Genomic DNA, 22,446 nt, shown 5'->3' with positions numbered 1-22,446 from the left:
CCCCACCTTTCAAATTTACACCTCAGCTTTATTTTTCTCCAGTCCTGCCAAAGGGTTTTGGCCCGAAACGTCGATTGTATTCTTTTCCGTAGATGCTGCCTGGCCTGCTGAGTTCCTCCAGCATTGTGTGTTGCTTGGATTTCCAGCATCTGCAGACTTTCCCTTGCCAGTGGCATTAAATCTAGTTCTGATTATCAATCAAAAAGTTCATGACTTAAGAAAATAAAGCAAAGAGAAGAGACGGTCTGTGTAGAGATGACATTCTCTCCTTCTGCATCAATGGTTAGTTTCACCCAAAATAATAGACAAGAAAAACAGAATATACTTGGTCATCAGACCCACCCTTGACAAAATCCTTGTGCATTCAGCATCGAGGCCTCTCATTCATTAATCTTTATAAAATAAAAACTCAGTTGTATATTGACACCTGGGGAGTTTCTCTTTCATGTGTATGTTTCATATTGAAAGCTTCAATAAAATGACTGAACTTTGTACTTAGATCATCAGTTATTATAATACGTCCGTAAGTGCCAATTCTACATTCCCAGTAGTTCTTTGTGTGTGGTTGTGACATGATCTGTAGTCACTAAGGGCAACAATGGAAGTTTGTGTTCATGTTGTTCGTGATCTTCCAGCCATTTAGTGTCTCAAAACTTATTTGAGTTCCTACATTCTATTACCTGTAGGTGAGGCTCCTTTCCAGAAGCATGTACTTGTAAAACGGATGGATAGTGTTTGGAAGAACCTTTTGATCTGTAGTGAAATCATTTTGACCCAATGCAAGAGGATCTCCAGACTTTGCATTTATTTATATCATTTGGGACCACAAAATGTCTTTATTGCACACTGCCAAACAGCAGATTGTATCCCACAGGCATTAATTTGGCTGTATTCTGAATGCAAAGTTTGGGATCTGTGTGTCATATTTATTTGGTCTGCAGATGGGTGTAAATGTGATTAAAGTGTGATTATGATGTTGAATTTATTCTACTTGCTTGTCCTGTGCTTATCCAGACTTGACCACCTGTACTCAGTTTTGGTGTCAACAACTCTGCACCATCAAATGAAAACGATTTTCTTTGTCAAAAGATGAAATCATGGGGCATTTTCTTTCCTGAAAACACCATTTAAGTACGTCACATCTTACTGATGGTTGCCTAGTGCTTTAGCAACTTTGTGACTTTAGCACCCCCTGGATGATTGAATTTACTCTCTCCACCGTAACAACATAGATGGAATAATTCTAGTAAGCTCACATTCCTCTTGAAACTTCACAAGTAATGAGGAAGATCCTTCCAGTAAACTGGCAGCACGATCAGGTGCAGCGATTTGTACGGGGCAAACCAAGGTGTTATTGTCCTTTTTAAACATTTTTTTAGGATTGCAAGATCCTGTTTGACATTTTAAAACTTTTGCAGTACTGCAGATCTACTCCATCAGCAAATTGCTCACTGGCAGTGAAACTGGTGTGGATCGTACTGCTGCCTGTGAAAGAGACGAGTTGGTGTCTGAAGGCAGTTCTCAGTCTAACAGTAAGTGATCATCTTACTCGCTTTTCTTGTTGCAAGACCACGTTGGACGTTGGTAATGTGAAATGTGGCAAGTCCGATTCGCTGTTTTATTGGAGAGCAGGAGAATTGTGTGGCCTTGGTCTGAGGACTAGGCCTTGAGCCACAGTGTCACCTGTTTATAGCCACCCAGGAGAGAGGCATTGGAGTCGATGTGCTCCACCAGAGTGCCAGAGGTGGTGTGGTGCCCATATTGGAATTGGTGCTGCCCTCCTGCGCTCGCATTCAATTGCAAACTGCTGCAACATTCATGGACTTGGGGACTCGGACGATTTTTTTTTCTGTAACCATGTTACTGCTGTCTTATATCTGCTATGTATGCCTTTGTGCTGTGCATGACTTGGTCTTCTGTGGTTTACACCTTAGCCGCAGAGTAACACTGTTTAATTTGTCTGTTTCATGGATATTCATATATGGTTAAATGACAATTAAACTTGAACTTGGGAAGAGAATTCTTCAGTTGAATTTAAGAAAATATTTTTGAATTTCCTGGGCTCTGCATTTACTTGAAGGGCTAGACTCACAATATGTACATTATAGGATATTTGACTGGGAAATTTGGATGGTTGGATACAGAAGTTGGTCACATTACTTTTGGGCAACAGCTAACAAGAACACACACCAGATTCCAAAACACAATTGGATTCCAGTTAGGAGATTTAATTCTCCACCTTAAATCCTGAACATACCCCCTTCAACCTCACCCCCATCCCAATTTACTTTGGCGAGTCCAATGACATTTCCTTGGTATGCCATGGGTCACATGCTGGAAATTTATCCAAAAAAACACCCCGAAAACCCTCTTGCACCTGATGCAGAAAAAAACTAACCTTGCTCCCCTCCTCCCCGTCTTACCCCATCCCTGACGAATTTAGTTGTTTGCCTGTTCTCCATCTCCCTCTGGTGCTCCCCCGACTCCTTTCTTTCTTCTGAGGCGTCCCATCCCATGATCCTTTCCCTTCTCCAGCTCTGTATCACTTTCGCCAATCACCTTTCCAGCTCTTAGCTTCATCCCACCCCCTCCGGTCTTCTCCTATCATTTTGCATTTCCCCCTCCCCCCACTACTTTCAAATCTCTTACTATCTTTCCTTTCAGTTAGTCCTGACAAAGGGTCTCGGCCCGAAACGTCGACAGCGCGGCCTAGCCTGCTGTGTTCTACCAGCATTTTGTGTGTGTTGTTAACCTTGCTCTTGTTTTTTTTCCAAGAAACCCTTAAGGATAAAGCAATAAGTAGGTGAATCTTTTTTACTCTATGTTGGACCCTTGTGCTAAGGCAACACTAATACTTAACCAGTACAAAACACTGTGGAGCATGATGCATTTGATAATTGATGGGGGTGGAATTTGGTAGGTGGAGAATGATTATTACCAAACACTTTCCCTTGTTGATACCAAAAGCTCAACACTCTCTCAAATTGACCTGAAGGTTGCTCAGAACACACAGCTGTAAATTTTTACTACATCATGCTTGCTGTTCATAATACCATCTCATTCAATCCTTTACTCTGTCAGTCACCTGTCACAAAACATTAATTAGGTCCAATTGGGTCTAGGCATCAATCTTCTGTCATTCTGGGATAGATTTTGAACTTGATGTCAGGACGAAAAAAACAATGTCGTGTTTCATCTGGTCAATATAGAACCTGCCCACCTACCACTTCCATTGATGGATGATAAGTATTGGTAGTTTTGTTCTGAGGGGAAAAAACTGACACCACCCCCACTATGCAGTAGCTAGCTATTATGGCAATGCTTTAATCTGAAATCAGCTGTATTGTTCAGTTACAACATTTAATAAAAAGAACGAAGTAAAGAAAACAAGGCACAATTATAGTGCATTGAAAAGGAGCTATAAGCTCTCAGGCTGCTGACAGTATTGTTCGAGTTAGAACAGATACACTTTAATCTCTGACAGCGACCTTGCCAATGGAAATGACATGGGTCTGCTTAAGAGAGGAAAGTGAACACCGGAACCACTGCTTATATTCCATCTCAAATCAGCTGTATGCTATATCAGACTCTGGCTTCTCAGTAATATTAAACGTTCAGCTAAAACCTCACCAAATGGTGAAAATATTAGCTTTTTTAAAGATCCACTGGCATCCCTGGCATAGCCAGCATTTGGTGCTCTCCCTTCTTAAGATGGTGGTGAGCCTACCTCTTAATCCTCCCCCATCAGCATTGTGGTACTCCCAAAGTGCTGTTGGGAGCTCCAGGATTCCGCCCTAGCAACATGAAAAGAATGGTACTTTATGTCAATCCGGCAATTTTAATCTCTAATCTTCCCTGCACGTTATCCTTAATAGTCAGGAAAATGTTAGGAACTTGATATATGGGGGAGGGTGAGCAGATAGAAGTCAAGTTATTAATATCAGCGACAGAGATAAGATAAAAGGCAAGTTTAGAAAGGGATTTAGGAGAGCTAGAAGCAACATGAGAAGGCCTTGGCAAGTAGGACTAAGGAAAACCCCGAGGCATTCTACACATATGTGACGAACAGGAGATGATTAATAAAAGCAGGATTGAACAGGGATAAAAGAGGAAATGTGCCTGAGTCAGAGGAAGTAGGGGAGGTCCTTAATGAATACTTTGCTTAAGTATTCATCAGGGAGAGGGACATTGATGTTTGTGAGGACTGCACAAAACGGGTTGGTATGCTAGAACATGTTGACTTTAAGAAAAAGGGTATGCTGAAACTTTTGAAAAACATTAAGACATACCTATCAAATGTTGAAGGGCCTTTATAGAGTGGATGTGGAGAGAATGTTTCCTATGGTGGGAGAGTCTAAGATAAGAGGATACAGCCTCTGAGTAGAGGAGCATCCTTTTTAGAATAGAAATGAGGAGGAATTTCTTTAGCCAGAGAGTGGTGAATCTTTTAGAACATAGAATAGTACAGCACATTACAGGCCCTTTGGCCCACAATGTTGTGCTGACCCTCAAACCCTGCTCCCATATAACCCCCCACCTTAAATTCCTCCGTATACCTGTCTAATAGTCTCTTAAATTTCACTAGTGTATCTGCCTCCACCACTGACCCAGGCAGTGCTTTCCACGCACCAACCACTCTCTGAGTAAAAAAACCTTCCTCTAATATCCCCCTTGAACTTCCCTCCCCTTACCTTAAAGCCATGTCCTCTTGTACTGAGCAGTGGTGCCCTGGGGAAGAGGCGCTGGCTATCCACTCTATCTATTCCTCTTAATGTCTTGTGCACCTCTATCATGTCTCCTCTCATCCTCCTTCTCTCCAAAGAGTAAAGCCCTAGCTCCCTTAATCTCTGATCATAATCCATACTCTCTAAACCAGGCAGCATCCTGGTAAATCTCCTCTGTACCCTTTCAAATGCTTCCACATCCTTCCTATAGTGAAGCGATCAGAACTGGACACAGTACTCCAAGTGTGGCCTAACCAGAGTTTTATAGAGCTGCAGCATTACATTGCGTCTCTTAAACTCTATCCCTCGACTTTTGAAAGCTAACACCCCATAAGCTTTCTTAACTACCCCATCTACCTGTGAGGCAACTTTCAGGGATCTGTGGACATGTATCCCCAGATCCCTCTGCTCCTCCACACTACCAAGTATCCTGCCATTTACTTTGTACTCTGCCTTGGAGTTTGTCCTTCCAAAGTGTACCACCTCACACTTCTCTGGGTTGAACTCCATCTGCCACTTCTCAGCCCACTTCTGCATCCTATTCTCTGCAATCTTTGACAATCTTTGACAATCTTTGACAATCCTCTACACTATCTACAACACCACCTTTGTGTCGTCTGCAAACTTGCCAACCCACCCTTCTAACCCCACATCCAGGTTGTTAATAAAAATCACAAAAAGTCAAGGTCCCAGAACAGATCCTTGTGGGACACCACTAGTCACAACCCTCCAATCTGAATGTACTCCTTCCACCACGACCCTCTGCCTTCTGCAGGCAAGCCAATTTTTCACAGGCAGCTGTGGAGGCCAAGTCTTTATGTATATTTAAGGCAATTTGATAGTTTCTTGATTGGTCAGGACATGAATGGATACAGGAAGAAGGCAGGAAATTGAGGCTGAAAGGAAAATTGGATCAGCCATGATGAAATAGCAGAGCAGACTCAATGGGCCAAATGGCCTAATTCTGCTTCTATATCTTGTGGTCTTATAAGTCCCTGGGGCCAGACAGGATGTTCCCCAGGTTACTACTGGAAGTGAGAGAAAAGATTGCTGTGCCTTTGCCAAAGATCTTTGGGCCATCACTGGCCACAAGAGTACTACCAGATAATTGAAGGGTGGCAAATGTTATTCCTTTGTTCAAGAAAGGTAATGGGGATAATCCTGGAAATTATAGACAAATGAGTCATTGGTGTGAAAACTTTGGGGTGGAATCTTTAGAGATGAGATTTATGAGCATTTGGAGAAACAAGTCAGCATGACTTTGTGAGAGGCAGATTGTGCCTTACAAGCTTGTATGAGTTTGAGGAAGTGACAAAGCAAATTGACGAAGGTAGTGCAGAAGATGTGGTGTATATGGATTTTAGTAAGATGTTCGACAGAGTTCCCCATGATAGGCTCATTCAGAAAGTCAGGAGGCATGAAGTTCATGGAAACATGGCTGTGTGGATTCAGAACTGGCTTGCCCACAGAAGGCAGAGGGTGTTAGTAGATGGAGCATGTTCTGTCTGGAGGTCTGTGACCAGTGGTGTTCTGGGATCTCTGCTGTTTGTGATTTATAAAAATTAACTTGGACGAGGAACTGGAAGTGGGTTTGTAGATGGCATGAAGGTTGGCAGTGTTGCGGACAGTGTAGAAGATTTTCATAGCCAACAAGGGGACATCGATAGGATGCAGAGCTGGGCTGAGAAGTGTCAGATGGAATTCAATCAGGAAAATGTTTGAAGTGATGCCTTTTGGCAGGCCAAACCTGGAGGCAGAGTACAGAGTTAAAAGCTGGATTCTTGGCAGTGTGGAGGAACAAAGGGATCTTGGGGTCCACATCCATAAATCCCTTAAAGTTACCGTGAAAGTTGATGGGTGCATGGTGTGTTAGCCTTCATTAGAGCAGTGAGGTAAAGTTGCAGCTCCGTAAAAACCCCATTGACAGCACTTGGAGAATTGTGTTCAGTTTCTGGTCCCCTCACTATCGGAAGGATGTGGACGCGTTCGAGATTGTGCAGAAAAGATTTACCAGGGTGTTGTCTGGATTAGAGGGCATTAGAGAGGATAGGTTGAGCGGGCTAGGGCTTTGGAGTGAAGGAGGCTTTGGACTTGATAGTGGTGTGTAAGAGAGATGCTTTGCCAGAGCAGAAACACCTATTTAGAGGGGGCATAATTTTAAGGTAATTGGAGGAGAGTATAGAGGGGATGTCAGAAGTAGGATTTTTTGTTTTACACAGATGGTGGTACATGCATGAACTTTCTGCCAGGTTTGGTAGTAAAAGCAGGTACATCGGAATATTTAAGAAATTTTTGAGTTGGTAAGTGGGTGATAGAAAAATGGAGGGCTATGTAGGAGAGAAGGGTTAGAATAATCTTGAAGTGGGTTAAAAGATCAGCACAGCATCATGGACCAAAGAATCTGTACTGTTCTATGTTCTATATTCTATATACTGAGCTGCCAAAATAGCCAGCCTAAGGCATGAAGGAGGTTCAGTGGGAATGTTAGCCAATTTGATCCTTTGTAGAGATTCCTTTTCTCGGCATTTCCACTTCATATACTCAGGCTGGCAATATTCACGATTGCTGTCAAAGCCAATGCTCTCCATTACCTTGCTGTGACCTGCTCACTGATGATCAATTTGGGTTTCACTTAAGACCATCTAGCTTCAGACCTCATTTGAACCGGTCTTAGAACTAACCTCTAGAGAGAAATGTGACTGATTTGCGACACCAAGAAGTCTTAGTAAAACAGAAATTAAACGGGATTAAAAGGAAAACTCTTAGGTGGCTCAAGTCATTCCTCACACCATGTTGTTGGACATCACATCACTTCAGGAGTTCCTCAAAGGAGTGTCCCAGGTCCAGTCATCGCCAGCTGCTTCATCAATGATCTTCATTCCATCCGGTGTTGATCATTGGTGACTGGACAATGTTTAATGTTACATCTCCACAGCAGATGAAGCAAGGCCATTCCTGAGTGTAACAAGACCTAGCCTTTATATAGCATGGGCTGATGTATGACCTGTAACATCTTCCATACTCTGATGCCAGGCAATGACTGTTCATAACAACAGTGTCTGACTTCCACTCTTGGCATTCAATTGCATTATCACCAGCAAGAATCCTGGGGGTCACCACCGATTGGCAGGTTAACTATTTCAGCCAATCTTTCTAACTTCTGTCTTCCTCTCCACCAAGAGCACTGCAGCTGCACATCAAGACAACTTCAACTTTACCTTCTAAACCGTTAACCTTCGGAAGGTATCAAGAGCAAAGATCACCAACTCCTTCCATATCCCCTTCACAACACCATACTGACTTGAAAACATTGCTGTTCCTCCAGCATCATTGCTTCTGAATTTGGGAACTCCCTCCCCAAAATTACAGTTTTGGTTACCTTCACCAGAAAGATAACATGGTTCAAAAAAGAGGGCTTATCACCAGCTGCTTACAGGCAATGGAAAGTAGGAATTAAATGCTTACCTTGCTGACAGTTCCAACATTCTGTAAATAAATCCAAAAAAAATTCCAATGTACATAATTTTCTTGTGAAGCACCATCATAAAGCATCATATGCACACAGTCCTTTTTAAAGCAACTGTGGAAACCAGATGACAAGATTATAAGTACTCTTTATATGCTTTTTTATCTTTAATCTGATCTGAAATTCACTGTATGGCAATAGGACAGTAAGAATAAGTCATGATGAAAGATGTGACAGCTGCTGTTTTGTGTCAGGTGGAGCTGTCACTTCACAATTCATAGACCCAAATGGAAAATTGCTTTGCCAATACATCAATAGAATTAAAATGAGCGTAGCCAAAATTAAGCTAGAAGAGGAGTCAGATTGGATAAACAGGTCTGGTTTTCTCTGGAGCAAAGGAAACTAAGAACTGATATGAGAGGTGATATAATAATTATGCCAGTTAGCTCTTTCCTGCCAGTGAAATACTTGTTTATCTTGCAACCTGGGAAAAAGGATAATATTCTGTGAGAGGAAAGTAAGAAGCTAGACTTATTAAAACTTTCGTGCTGGTTGTTTGGTTTTATTTTATTAAGAGGCATAATATTCCTGATTAATACAAAAGCAACGTTTTTTTTGGAAATAGTCTATTTTTAACGGCCAAATAGTAAAGCATTTGATACCTAACCTGGATCTTGATGGCCAAAGATCGTGACTTTCAGTTATCCACAATTTCTGTTGGTTTGTTGCATATTTTACTATTCATTTAATTATTTAAATTGAGATACAGCACGGAATAAGCCCTTCCAGCCCTTCGAACACAGCTTACAAAGACCAATTAATCTGCAGACCAGTAACACACAAAATGCTGGAGGAACTCAGCAGGCTTATCTATGGAAAAGAGTAAATAGTCGACGTTTCGAACCAAGACCCTTCATCAGGACTGGAAAAAAGATAAGAAGATGATGGGGGCAGGAGGGAGGAAGAGGAAGAAATACTGGGTGATAGGTGAAACCAGTTGAGGGACGGGGGTGAAGTAAAGGGCTGGAGAAGGGGGAATCTGATAGGGGAGGGCAAAAAGCCACAGAAGGGAGGTATTGGTCAGGTAAGGAGATGAGGTGAGAGAGGGAAATAGGAATGGTGGGGGGGGGGGGGGCATGACCGGAAATTTGAGAAATTGATGTTCCTTTGAGGCTATCCAGACGGAGTATAAGGTGTTGCTCCTCCAACCTGAATGTGGCCTCATTGTGGCAGTAGAGGAGGCCGTGGACTGACATATTGGAATGGGAAGTAGAACTGAATTGGCCACTGGAGTGTAGGTGCTCAGCAAAGTGGTCTCCCAATCTATGTTGGGTCTTACCGATAGACAGGAGGCAACACCAGATACAGTAGCTGACCCCAACAGACTCGCATGTGAAGTGTTGCCTCACCTGGAAGGACTGTTTGGGGTTTGATTCTACTACAAACCAGTGGGTCTTTGGACTGTGGGAGGAAACCAGAGCACCCAAAGGAGCCCCACACAGTCATGGGGAGAACGTAGAAACTCCTTACAGGCTGCAGCTGGAATTGAACCTGGGTTGCTGGTACTGTAAAGTGTTGTGCTACCCACACTACTGTACTGCCCTGTTTGTGGAATTGGGTCCTCAAAAGATGCAGTACATTTCTGTAGTGCCTTTCATGTGCTTGTATTATGTGAGGTTAATATCTTTCAAAACTGTCTTGAACCTGTTATGGTCAAATTTCCATGCTCCATTACAGATGATGTGGGAACGACACTCCAAAATCAAAATCTGTACTCAAAATGTGTTTGTTAAGAGCCCTGTTAGATTCACAAGCAGTTGCATGGGGAAGGCCTGGAATGTAAACGATGTTGGTTCAGGAAGATCATTGGGACAGTGCACAATGAACCAGTGAGTATCTTGAGGACTGCCATTGCGTGCAAGGCCAAGTCTTTCACAATGAAAGGCTTTTCTTTCTTGCACTGTGCCAATGCAAAACTAAACCAGCCGATTCTGAGACCTAGGGTGCAGGTTGGGGAGCTCTGTTTGTGATTGCGATCTCAGTCCTGACAGTGCAGAACAATGTTGAAACCATCATCTTCACATGTGTATTCGTGCTTGGTACCATGCTGTATTGGAGTGGAGCACAAATGTCAGGTTAAACTTTGGAACTGAGCTTGTGCAGTTGTTCATTTTGCCATCGCTATCTGAATGGTGCAGAGGAATGTGGGTGTTATGTATGATTTCCTAGAGCCTAATATGTAGGTGCTGCAGGTCATCAGCAAAGCTAACAGAAAATCTTGTGGAACTGAATACAAAAACTGATTCCCTCTCCCTTTCTCCTTCTTCTATTTCCCACTCTGACCTCTTACCTGTTCTCACCTATCTGTCACCTCGTCCTTCCCTTTCTCCTATGGTCCACTGTCCTCTCCTATCATATTCCTTCTTCTCCAGCCCTTTATCATTCCAACCCACCTGGCTTCACCTATCACCTTCTAGCTATCCTCCTTCCCCTCCCCACCTTTTTATTCTGGCATCTTCCCCCTTCCTTTTTAGCCCTGAAGAAGGGTCTCGACCCAAAACATTGGTTTTGAACATTGGTTTATTTCCATAGAAGCTATCTAACCTCCTGAGTTCCTCCAGCATTTTGTGTGTGTTACAGAAGTGCAGAACTTTTGATTCAGTTAGGGCATTATTGATAGCAGATCTGCAATGTTATGTACAATACTGATCTATTTCATTATGCTAGTGCATTGGCTAGCTTGAAGAAACCTTTGCCCAGCTACCATCAGGCACTTCCCCTGCAGCACCAGAGGACCCAACACACACTCTACCACTATTACAATACCATCAAGAATGCCTACTGTTCCATCCCTCGAACAGATTTCAGGGAAACTGACCATCTGGCTGTCGTCCTCCTACCTGCATTTATGCATGGACATAAAAGCAAGGCGTAAGAGGTAAGGACAACAAAGAGGTGGTCGCAGGAAGCCGAGGTGTGGTTACAGGATTGTCCCCAAGTCGATGGGCGTGACCATGTTCAAGGACTCGTCAGAGGATCTGATGCCACAGAGCTCTACTCTGTAGCAGGCTCTCCCTCTCTGCACAGCTGATGAATCCAAAAGAATGGCTGAGACTGATACAGTTTGAAGCAGTGGCATCACAGGAGTTGCCATATCGTACTATCCTGGGGCTTACATATCACAGAGACAGCTAGGATGCAATGTCCATGGTCAACCCTGACCAACAGAGGGCCTCAGTGTCACTAAAATAAATACGAGGGTTATCCATTTAGGATAGATGTGAGGCAAATGTCTTCCTGAGACTGCGACTCCCCTCCTCAAAGGGTGGTGGAAGCAAAGTCTTAGAATATTTTTTAAGGCAGTGGGGGGTCCACTTGATGAAGCAAAATTCTAACGAGGGTTGGCAGGAGTAGAGTTGCAGTTCAGTCAGCCAAGATCTTGTCAAATGGTGGACCAGGCAAGAGGGTCTGAATGGCCTACTCCGTTCCTGCAGGCAAAATCTGTGGATATACAAAGTTGAAGTGCACATTCAGCAAGTACACTATGAGAGAACAGAACACCCCATGCAACACCTACAGGTTCAAGAACAGTTAGTACTCCTCAACTGTCAGGCTCCTGAACTAAAGGGGATAACTTCATTTACCCCATCGCCAAAATGATCCCACAACCTTTGGACTCTCTTTCAAAGACTTCATGTCACGTTCAATAAGCAATAAACTTATTTTTGTATTTGCACAGTCTGTTGTCTTTTGCACCCTGCTTGATGCCCAATAGATTTGACACTGTGGCTCCTGCCCATCTCCCACATGATTCATCTGTTGTCGGCCCTCAACCAACACATACTCCACTCTCCCCTCCTCACAGCCCCCCACCCTACTCTCGTGACTACACCTCTCCCTCACCTGAAACCACCACGGTGGGCTTCACAGCTGAACAGGTGAGAAGACAGCTGAAACGTCTCCACCCAAGCAAGGCTGCAGGCCCAGATGGTGTCAGCCCCAGGATGCTCAAAACCTGTGCCCCCCAGCTATGTGGAGTACTTCACCATGACTTCAACCTGAGCCTGAGTCTCCAGAGGGTTCCTGTGATGTGGAAGACGTCCTGTCTCATTCCTGTACCGAAGACGCCGTGCCCCAGTGGCTCCAATGACTACTGACCAGTGGCATTGACCTCCTGCATCATGAAGACCCTGGAGAGACTTGTTCTAGAGCAGCTCTGGCCTATGGTTAGGCCACAATTAGGCCCCCTCCAGTTCGCCTATCAGCCCCGATTAGGAGTTGAGGATGCCATCGTCTACCTGCTGAACCGTGTCTACACCCACCTGGACAAGCCGGCGAGCACTGTGAGGGTCATGTTTTTTTACTTCTCCAGTGCGTTCAACACCATCCGCCCTGCTGTGCTGGGTGAGAAGCTGACAGTGATGCAGGTGGATACTTCCCTGGTGTCATGGATTATTGATTACCTGACTGGCAGACCACAGTACGTGCGCTTGCAACACTGTGTGTCAGACAGAGTGGTCAGCAGCACTGGGGCTCGACAGGGGACTGTCCTGTCTCCCTTTCTCTTCAACAGCTACACCTCGGACTTCAACTACTGCACAGAGTCTTGCCATCTTCAGAAGTTTTCTGATGACTCTGCCATAGTTGGATGCATCAGCAAGGGAGATGAGGTGGAGTACAGGGCTACAGTGGGAAACTTTGTCACATGGTACGAGCAGAATCATCTGCAGCTTAATGTGAAAAAGATTAAGGAGCTGGTGGTGGACCTGAGGAGGGCCAAGGCACCGGTGACCCGTGTTTCCATCCGAGGGGTCAGTGTGGACATGGTGGAGGATTACAAATACCTGGGGATACGAATTGACAATAAACCGGACTGGTCAAAGAACACAAGCTGTCTACAAGAAGGGTCAGAGCCATCTCTATTTCCTGAGGAGACTGAGGTCCTTTAACATCTCCGGATGATGCTGAGGATGTTGTACGAGTCTGTGGTGGCCAGTGCTATCATGTTTGCTGTTGTGTGCTGGGGCAGCAGGCTGAGGGTAGCAGACACCAACAGAATCAACAAACTCATTCGTAAGGCCAGTGATGTTGTGGGGGTGGAACTGGACTCTCTGACAGTGGTGTCTGAAAAGAGGATGCTGTCCAAGTTGCATGCCATCTTGGACAATGTCTCCCATCCACTCCATAATGTACTGGTTAGGCACAGGAGTACATTCAACCAGAGACTCAGTCCACCGAGATGCAACACTGAGTGTCATAGGAAGTCATTCCTGCCTGTGGCCATCAAACTTTACAACTCCTCCCTCGGAGTGTCAGACACCCTGAGCCAATAGGCTGGTCCTGGACTTATTTCCACTTGGCATGATTAACTTATTATTATTTAATTATTTATGGTTTTATATTGCTATATTTCTACACTATTCTTGGTTGGTGCAGCTGTAACGAAACCCAGTTTCCCTCGGGATCAATAAAGTATGTCTGTCTGTCTGTCAATTGGTGTGGTCTTCCATTGATTCAATTACAGTTATTATTCTATTATGGATTTATTGAATATGCCTGCAAGAAGATGACTCTCGGGCTTGAATATGGTGACATATGTACTTTAATAATAAATTTACTTTGAACTATTGTTGCCCCAGCTGTCGCAAATTATTTTGCTGCTATCTCATTAACTTACTTGACAGTGAATTGCTCAAAGCAAGTTGCAGATATCTGATTCTGTCTCACTGACTTCATGAAGCCTGTTCTATGTCTTGGATGGGCAGATTTTTTTTTTAAAAATAGCGAAGTTCAAAGCAAATTGTATTATCAAAGTACATGTATATCACCATATACAACCCAGGTGTCATTTTGTTGTGAGTATGCTCAATAAATCTGTAGAATAACAAACATTACAGAATCAATGAAAGATCACCCAACTTGGACGTTCAACCGGAGTGCAGAAGACTGTAAATTTTACAACAGTAATAATAAATAAATAAACAAACAAACAAACAAGCAAGCAATAAATATTGAGAACATGAGGTGAAGAGACCTTGAAAGTGAATCCATTGGTTGTGGGAACATTTCAATGATGGGACAAGTGAAGTTGAGTCAAGTTATCCCCTTTGGTTCAAGAGCCTGATGGTTGAGGCTGATGTAACTGTTCCTGAACCTGGTGGTGTGAGTCCTGAGGCTCCTATACCACCTTCCTGGTGGCAGCAGAGGGAAGAGAGCATGTCCTGGGTGGTGGGGGGTCTCTGATGATGGATGCTGCTTTCCTGGGACAGCATTTCATGTAGATGTGCCCAATGGTGAGGAGGTCTTTACCCACGATGGGCTGGGCATATCCACTACTTTTTCCATTCAAGGGCATTGGTGTTTCCATACCAGGCTGTGATGCAGCCAGTCAATCTACTCTCCACTACACATCTACAGAAGTTTATCGTAGTTTCAGATGTCATTCCGAATCTCTGCAAACTCCTAAGGAAGTAAAGACACTTTCCTGCTTTCTTCATAATTACACGTGTGTGCTGGGCCCAAAACAGGTTCTCCAAACTACTAACATCTTGGAATTTAAAATTGCTAACTCTCTCCACCTCAGATTCTCTGATGAGGACTGGCTTATGGACCTCTGGTTTCCTTCTCCTGAAGTCTGGAAGTGGCTCCTTGGTCTTGCTGACATTGAGTAAGTGGTTGTTGTTGTGACATGGGATTCAGTACGAAGGATTTGCGATCATTATTGCAACCAGTACTATAATGGGTCGAGACACTGTTTTAGAGGAATTTCACACTAATGGCAATAAATAAATTAGAAGTTAGGAGTGTTACAAGGAGTGCAAGACAGATTATTCCAAATAAGAAGTTTTCTAAAGGAAGAAGGACACTATTGTGCCTGACAAGTGAAGTCAGAGCCAAAGTACAAGCAAAAGAGAGGGTATTCAAGGAAGCCAGAGCTAGTGGGAATTGGGAAGCTTTTAAAAACTTGCAGAAGGAAACTAAGAAGGTCATTAGGAAGGAAAAGATGAATTGTGAAAGGAAGCTGGTGACCAATATCAAAGAAGATGCTAAAAGCTTTTTTAAGTATATAAAGGGTAAAAGAGAGTCGAGGGTAGATATAGGACCAATACAAAATGACACTGGAGATATTGTAATGAGAGATGCAGAGATGGCAGAGGAACTGAATGTGTATTTTGCATCAGTCTTCACAGTCGAAGATGTCTGCAGTATACCAGACATTCGAGAGTGTCAGGGGAGTGAAGTTTGTGAATTGAAAATTATGACTGAGAAGGTGCTCAGGAAGCTTAATGGTCTGAGGGTGGATAAATCTCCTGGACCTGATGGAATGCATCCTCAGGTTCTGAAGGAAGTAGCTGGAGAGATTGAGGAGGCACTAACGATGATCTTTCAAGAATCGATAGATTCTGGCATTGTACTGGATGACTGGAAATTTGCAAATGTTACTCCGCTTTTTAAGAAGGGTGGGAAGCAGCAGAAATGAAACTATAGGCCTGTTAGCCAGTCATCAGTGGTTGGGAAGCTGTTAGGGATGAGATTACGGAGTACCTGGAGGCACATGACAAGATAGGCCAAAGCCAGCATGGTTTCCTGAAATGAAAATCCTTCCTGACAAACCTACTGAAATTCTTTGAGGAAATTACAAACAGGGTAGACAAAGGAGATGCAGTAGACGTGGTGTACTTGGATTTTCAGAAGGCCTTTGACAAGGTGCGACACATGAAGCTGCTTAGTAAGAGCCCATGGAATTACAGGGAAGTTGCTAGCATAGGTGGAGCATTGCCTGGTCGGCAGAAAGCAGAGAGTGGGAGTAAAGAGATCCAATTCTGGCTGGCTGCTAGTTACCAGTGGAGTTCCACAGGGGTTGGTGTTTGGATCGCTGCTTTTTACGATGTATGTCAATGATTTGGACTATGGTATTAATGGATTTGTGGCTAAATTAGCTGATAATGTGAAGATTGGTGGAGGAGTGGGTAGTGTTGAAGAAACAGAAAGCCTGTAAAGAGACTTGGGGGAATGGCTAAAGAAGTGGCAAATGAAATGCAATGTTGGAAAGTGTATGGTCATGCAAAGAGGCTTGAGTTCTTGTGCAAGATGCCCTAAAGGTTAACCTAAGTCGATTGTGAAGGTGGGAAATGCAAAGAATTTCTGGAGGTATAGAATATAAGAGCAGGGATGTGATGTTGAAGCTGTATAAGGCATTCGTGAGACCACACTTAGAGTACTGTGTGCAGTTTGGGCTCCTTATTTTAGAAAGGATATACTGACATTGGAGAGGGTTCAGAGAAGATTCACAAGAATGATTCCAGGAATGAAAGGGTTGCCGTATGAGGAACGTCTGGCAGCTCTTGGGCTGTATTCCCTGGAGTTCAGGAGAATGAGGGGTGATTTCATAGAAACATTCCGAATGTTAAAAGGCCTGAACAGATTAGATATGGCTAGGTTATTTCTCATGTTAGGGATTCGAGGACAAGAGGGCACGACTTCAGGATTGAAGGACGTCCTTTTAGAACTGAGATGCAGAGGAATTACTTTAGTCAGAGGGTGGTAAATCTGTGGAATTTGTTTACGTGAGCGGCTGTGGAGGCCAAGTCACTGGGTGCATTTAAGGCAGAGATAGATAGATTGTTGATTAGCCAGGGCATCAAAGGATATGGGGAGAAGGCAGGGGAGTGAGGATGAGTGGAAGAATTGGATCAGCCCATGATTGGCAGAGCAGACTCGATGGGCCAAATGGCCTACTTCTGCTCCTATATCTGATGGCCTTAATATCAAATTAGTAAATTTGCAAACAAGCATATTTATCTATTTAATTAAAATTTCCATACTTATCTATTTAATTACACTTTCCCTACTATCACATCCAATTTGGTCTTCATTGCCCTTGCATCTATCTCTTCTTGCACAGAAATATAATGGTTAATAAATGTACTCCAGTATCCAAAGCCGTTGCTTAGCCTTGAGCCGCCTCTGCAGTGATGTCATTAGAATGACTCTGCTAACCTTCAACAATCAAAACCATGTCATGTGACATCAGCTCTTCCTTTAATTTCCAGCAATCAGTTTTGCCACATCACCTTGCTGTCACACTCAATCAGGAATGTTTAACCAAATGCACCACCTATCTGGTATTCAGCCCTTGTATGTCTATGTTTGAATGAATAATGTGTTAAGGACTGGAAATAAGTGGTCCTGGTTGAATCATAAAACCAGTGTCTGTAAACAGTGGTGTCAATTGATAGCACTGTAAATGACAACTTCCATCACTTTAAAGCTTTTTTTAATGAGCAGGTCATATATTTTTCCCACATTAATGGGTTCTTCCTGAGTTTGCATTCAGCTAGGAAAGTGGTCAAGGAGGGATTCCAATTCAGAGAGTTTGGCCAGAGAAGTCTGTCACTAACCATTCATTTCTTCGTAGATTCCTGATTCCAATTAGCAGCTCCCACAGTGGGAAGGCTAATGCCTCAAACCTCATTGTTCCTTGGTATTCCCAAAGCTCCCACAACCCTTTTTTCAGACCACAATATTCAGATCTCTCATGAGTACTGTGGGCTGGAAGCTCAGCACTGGAATTTAAGCTACACATCATATGATCTGCTAATTTCTACAGAAAACTGTGTTTTGTGGGTGCCTTTATAGGTCATAAAGGAGGTCCCATTGCAATCTTATGTAACTAAATTCTAACAAGATTACAGTTGTAGTTCATTGAATTATATCCTTGACCTATGGGATCTGAATTATCTCATTTCCTAATCATATCCCCTTTTACTATAAATGTAAATTTCAAATTACAAGTAAGGAACTTTGAAATCTGCAGTGTCAACTGGTAATCAATTCAGTGATAATGATTATTTGCACTTCTGTGACCAAGAACTAAACCTGACTCCAAACCCCACTCAGGGCCCCGGTGTACTTTGTACTATTTATTCATAAGAGGAGGGGTTACGGTAAACATTACTTTGTTTATAATTCTCTTATTTGCTGCCCTGTTGATCAGGCGTCGACTGGTGGGCGTTAACACCTCACCTGTTCATTGGAACAAACAAAACTTGCCATGGCCTACTGTTCATCACTTGGAGGGGCGACTCATCTAACTATGTATTGGACCTCCCGAACGGCACTAAAGGGGCAGCCTGTTTTACGCAGAGCAGTCTCGAGCAGGGGCTTCCATGCAGGATCTTTTAGTTTGTGAGGAGGTCTGACTAAAGACATTCTAAAGCTTAACCACGGTACTGAGCGGACACCCAGGAGAGCGAGATGTCTCTTGTCTCACAGGCACCTGCTGATCGGTAGTTACATCCCCAGGTTAATCGGTAGCGATTTTTAAACGTGTGTAGAAGCGCCATGGTTTCACCATAGCAAAAGCATATTCTCAGTCGGTTTTACACATCCTTGTTTGCATATCCCCACCCCCATGTTACACTCCTCAGCCGAAAAGGGGAACGCCCGGTTTGTGTGTGTTTTTTTCCATCGTGATGAAATCCCTTGAGGATGCAGTATAGGAAGGAGAAGCCGGGTCAGCGCTCGCTCCATCTAGAAGCAGATGCTTCATTGCCCGCCGCCTGTTGCACGGACCATGTTAAACATTTGTCAGGCGGTGTGCCTGCTAGGTGAGCCGCGTACCGCTGGGTGGCGCTGCGCCGACAGCCTGCAGTTTGACAGCTGACTGCGCGAATGTGCATTGCTATATTTAAATCCCAGAGTTCAAAGGAAGGGGGCCGGGATGAAAGGTGATAATTACATTCGCCTTTCCTAATTCCATTCAAACTATTTAAAAGGCGAGCATTTTTTTTCGCAGAAGAAAACCTGTTTTTCTTCATTTGCTTTCCTACCTTTCCCTTGCCCGCGTGTCGTTGTATCCGAGCTGTCTTTTGTTTCATACGTAATGAGCAGCTGATCCCCTTGAAGTTGATTGCCACAGGGCCTGTACGTACGCCATAAATTAAATGCACCATTCCGTTTGAACTGCCCATTTTTTTAATAATCAGCCAAGGTCAAGAATATTTAGCTTTTGATCATTAAATGAAGTTGAGACTGGGCTGTGAATGGTGTATCTCCTTTCTCCAGTGTATCATCTGCGGGAAGAAACTGTGGATTGTACGGAAGTAAGGTTTAAGGATTTCTGCTACAGACTGCATTCTGCACTTTACTGAAAGAGCACACTTAAATGTTAATCTTTATAGTATAGTACAAAAGATCTTGTAAAACAGATTAGCATATCATATTTGCACGGAATACCATGAGACATAGGAGCAGAATTCGACCATTCGGCCCATCGACTCTGCCATTCCATCGTGGCTGATTTACTATACCTCTCAACCCCATTATTCTGCCTTCTCCCCGTAATCTTTAACGCCTATCTACCCCCATGTTAAATATACCCAATGGCTTGCTCTCCACAGCTGCCTGTGGCAAAGAATCCCACATAATCACTACCCTCTGCCTAAAGAAGTTCCTCCTCATCTCTATTCTAAAGGGACGTCCTGGTACTCTGAGGCACTGCCCTCTGCTCCTAGATTCCTTCTCTGTAGGAAACATCCTCTCCATGGCCACTCTATCTAGACCAATCAATATTCAGTAGGTTTCAATAAGATACCCCCTCCCCCTGCACAGAGCCGGTCAAATGTTTCTAATAAATTAACCCTTTTATGGGATCATTCTCATGAACTTCTGGGCCCTCGCCAATGACAGCACATCCTTCCTTTAGACAAAGGGCCCAAGACTGCTCACGATACTCCGTGACATCTGGCCAATACTTTATAAAGCCTCAGTATTACATCCTTGCTTTTATATTCTAGTCCTCTTGAAATGAATGCTAACATTGCATTTGTCTCCCTTACCCTGCAATTTAACCTTTAGGGAGTTCTACACACAGACTCCCAAATCCCTTTGCACCTCTGATTTCTGAATTTTCTCACTGTTTGGAAAATAGTCTGTGCCTTTATTCCTTCTACCAAAGTGCATGGCCACAAACTTCCCTAAACAATATTCCATCTGCCACTTCTTTGCGCCTTCTCCTAACCTGTCTGCCCATCTTCTGACTCCCAGCTTCCTCAACATTATCTGCCCCTCCACCTATTTTCATATTGTCCACCAACTTGATCACAAATCATCAATTCTGTCAACCAAATCATTGATATATAACATGAAAAGATCATTTTCATCTACGGAACACCAGTAGTCACTGGCAACTACCCAGAAAAGATCCCCATTATTCCCATTCTTTGTCTCCTGCCGTTCAGCCAATCTTCTATCCTTGTACCTTTCCTGTAACACTAGAGGCTCTTATCTTGTTTAGCAGCCTCATGTGTGGCACCTTGTCAAAGTCCTTCTGAAAATCTGTGCAAATAATGACTGCTGACTCTCCTTTGTTTATATTGCCTGTTATTTCCTCAAAGATTTCCAATAGATTTGTCAGACAAGATTTTCCCTCAAGGAAGCCAGCTGACTTTGGCCTATTTTGTCATGTCCCTCCAAGTACCCTATCTTACTGTCATTTGCTTACCTCCCCTCTTATTAAAGTACAGAATGACATTGGCAATTTTCCAGTCCACTGCAACATTGTCATAATTTAGTGATCATTACTTATGCCTCCACAATCTTTTCATCTACCTTTTTCAGAACCTTGGCGGTATTGTCCATCTGATCCATATCTACCTACAGCCTTTCAATTTTCCCAAACGTCTTCGCCTTAGTAATAGCAGCTACGCTCACTTCTTCCTCCTGACACTCTTGAATTTCTGTCATATTGCAGGTGTCTTCCACAGTGGAGATTCTCTTATGAAAGAGAAAAGGCCATTTGGCCCAATGAGTCAATGCCGGCTTAGAAGAACATACTGTGCCCTCATTCATTTTCCAAGCATTCCACATAACTCCTCCCAGATTCTACCATCCACCAACAGGAAGGAAGAATTACAGTGTGCAATTGAACTACCAACCTCCATGTTTTTGAGATGTGGTAAAGCAGCTTAGAGGAAACTCATGGAATCTCACGAAGTGTGTGGAAACACCATCAGGGGTCTAATTTAGACCATAACATATTGGAGCATAATTAGGCCTTTGGCCCATCAAGACCTCTCCGCCATTTGATCAAGGCTGATTTATTATTCCTTCTCAATCCCATTCCCCTGCTGTCTCCCTGTAACTTTTATTAATAATCAAGAACCTATCAACCTCCACTTCAAATATACCCAGTGACTTGGCCTCCACAGTGTCTATGGCAATGAATTCTACAGATTCACCTCCCTCTGGATAAATAAATTCCTCCTCATCTCTGTTCTACGGGGATGTCCTTGTATTCTGAGGTTGCGGTCCTTGACCGTCACACCACTCGAAACATCCTCTCCGCATCGACTCTGTCCAGGTCAGATTCAGTAGGTGGGTGTTGACAAGGGCCCAAGGTTGTTCTTTCTGTAATTCCATTGGGATCTTTATAGCTTGTCTGAACTGTAAGCTATAAAGGTCCATTGTGCTCCCAGATCATTGCATTATCTGACAATACTTAATCTCATGCTCTTTGGTATTGGATTCGAGTCAACAATTGTCTGCCCTAGGATGCAGCAGAAATAACAACACAGTGCTATGTGTTTCTAAGAGAAAGTGCATTTTCTTCATCCATTGAACCTTTCTAGATGGCTCGGAGCTCAAATTGTAATACAGTGGATTCCAGTTAATCAAACCATCAGTTAATTGGGGTAGCAACTTGTGAGGGATACCGATAGGCTAAAAGCAAGCAGGCTTTTCTCACTGAGGTTGGGTGGGATGACAACCAGAGGTCATGGGTTAAGAGTGAAAGGTGAGAAGTTTAAGGGAGGAAGTGAGAGGTCGTGAGAGTGTGGAATGAGCTGCCAGCACAAGCAGTGCATGGCAAGCTCTATTTCAACATTTAAGCAAACTTCAGATAGACACATGAAATAGTAGGGCTATGGTCTTGGTGCAGGTCAATGGGAGGAGGTAGTTTAAATGGTTTTAGCATGGACTAGATGGCCCAAACAGCCTGCTTATGTGCTGTACTTCTCCATGACTTTATGAACTCTTAACGAACAAAAACTACGGTAATTGAGAAAATGGCCGAGGTTCCCTTTGATGATCTGGGACACTGTGCTGCTTAACTGGGACAGGAGACTGTTGCTGAACAGGTTCTAACTAGTGTTAGTTGTGGGCACTTGTGTGGCTGTTAGAAACTACACCGTGCTTAGAGCAAGCAGTTTTTAATTAGTGCCAGTTGCGTGTGCTTGTGTTACCCATTTGGGCTGA

The 22,446-nt window shown here is 43.5% G+C and overlaps 1 protein-coding gene across 2 annotated transcripts in view; it reads left to right on the top strand.

Annotated features, from left to right (window-relative positions):
- The window catches only part of ripor1 (RHO family interacting cell polarization regulator 1), a 282,943-nt gene that overhangs the window by 24,764 nt on the left and 235,733 nt on the right, over positions 1-22,446 (top strand). Inside the window, exon 1 of one of the 2 annotated variants that reach the window (XM_073069933.1) lies at positions 1,514-1,532. The exons of the other annotated variant lie outside the window; for it this stretch is intronic. The gene's annotated coding sequence lies outside the window, so the exon portion shown is untranslated. Of the gene's footprint in view, positions 1-1,513; positions 1,533-22,446 lie in introns of those variants that run through there. 2 annotated transcript variants of the gene reach the window in all.

This window comes from Hemitrygon akajei, chromosome 17 (assembly GCF_048418815.1).
Source record: "Hemitrygon akajei chromosome 17, sHemAka1.3, whole genome shotgun sequence".
Lineage (NCBI taxonomy): Eukaryota > Metazoa > Chordata > Chondrichthyes > Myliobatiformes > Dasyatidae > Hemitrygon > Hemitrygon akajei.
This window is presented reverse-complemented; position numbering and strand designations above follow the sequence as displayed.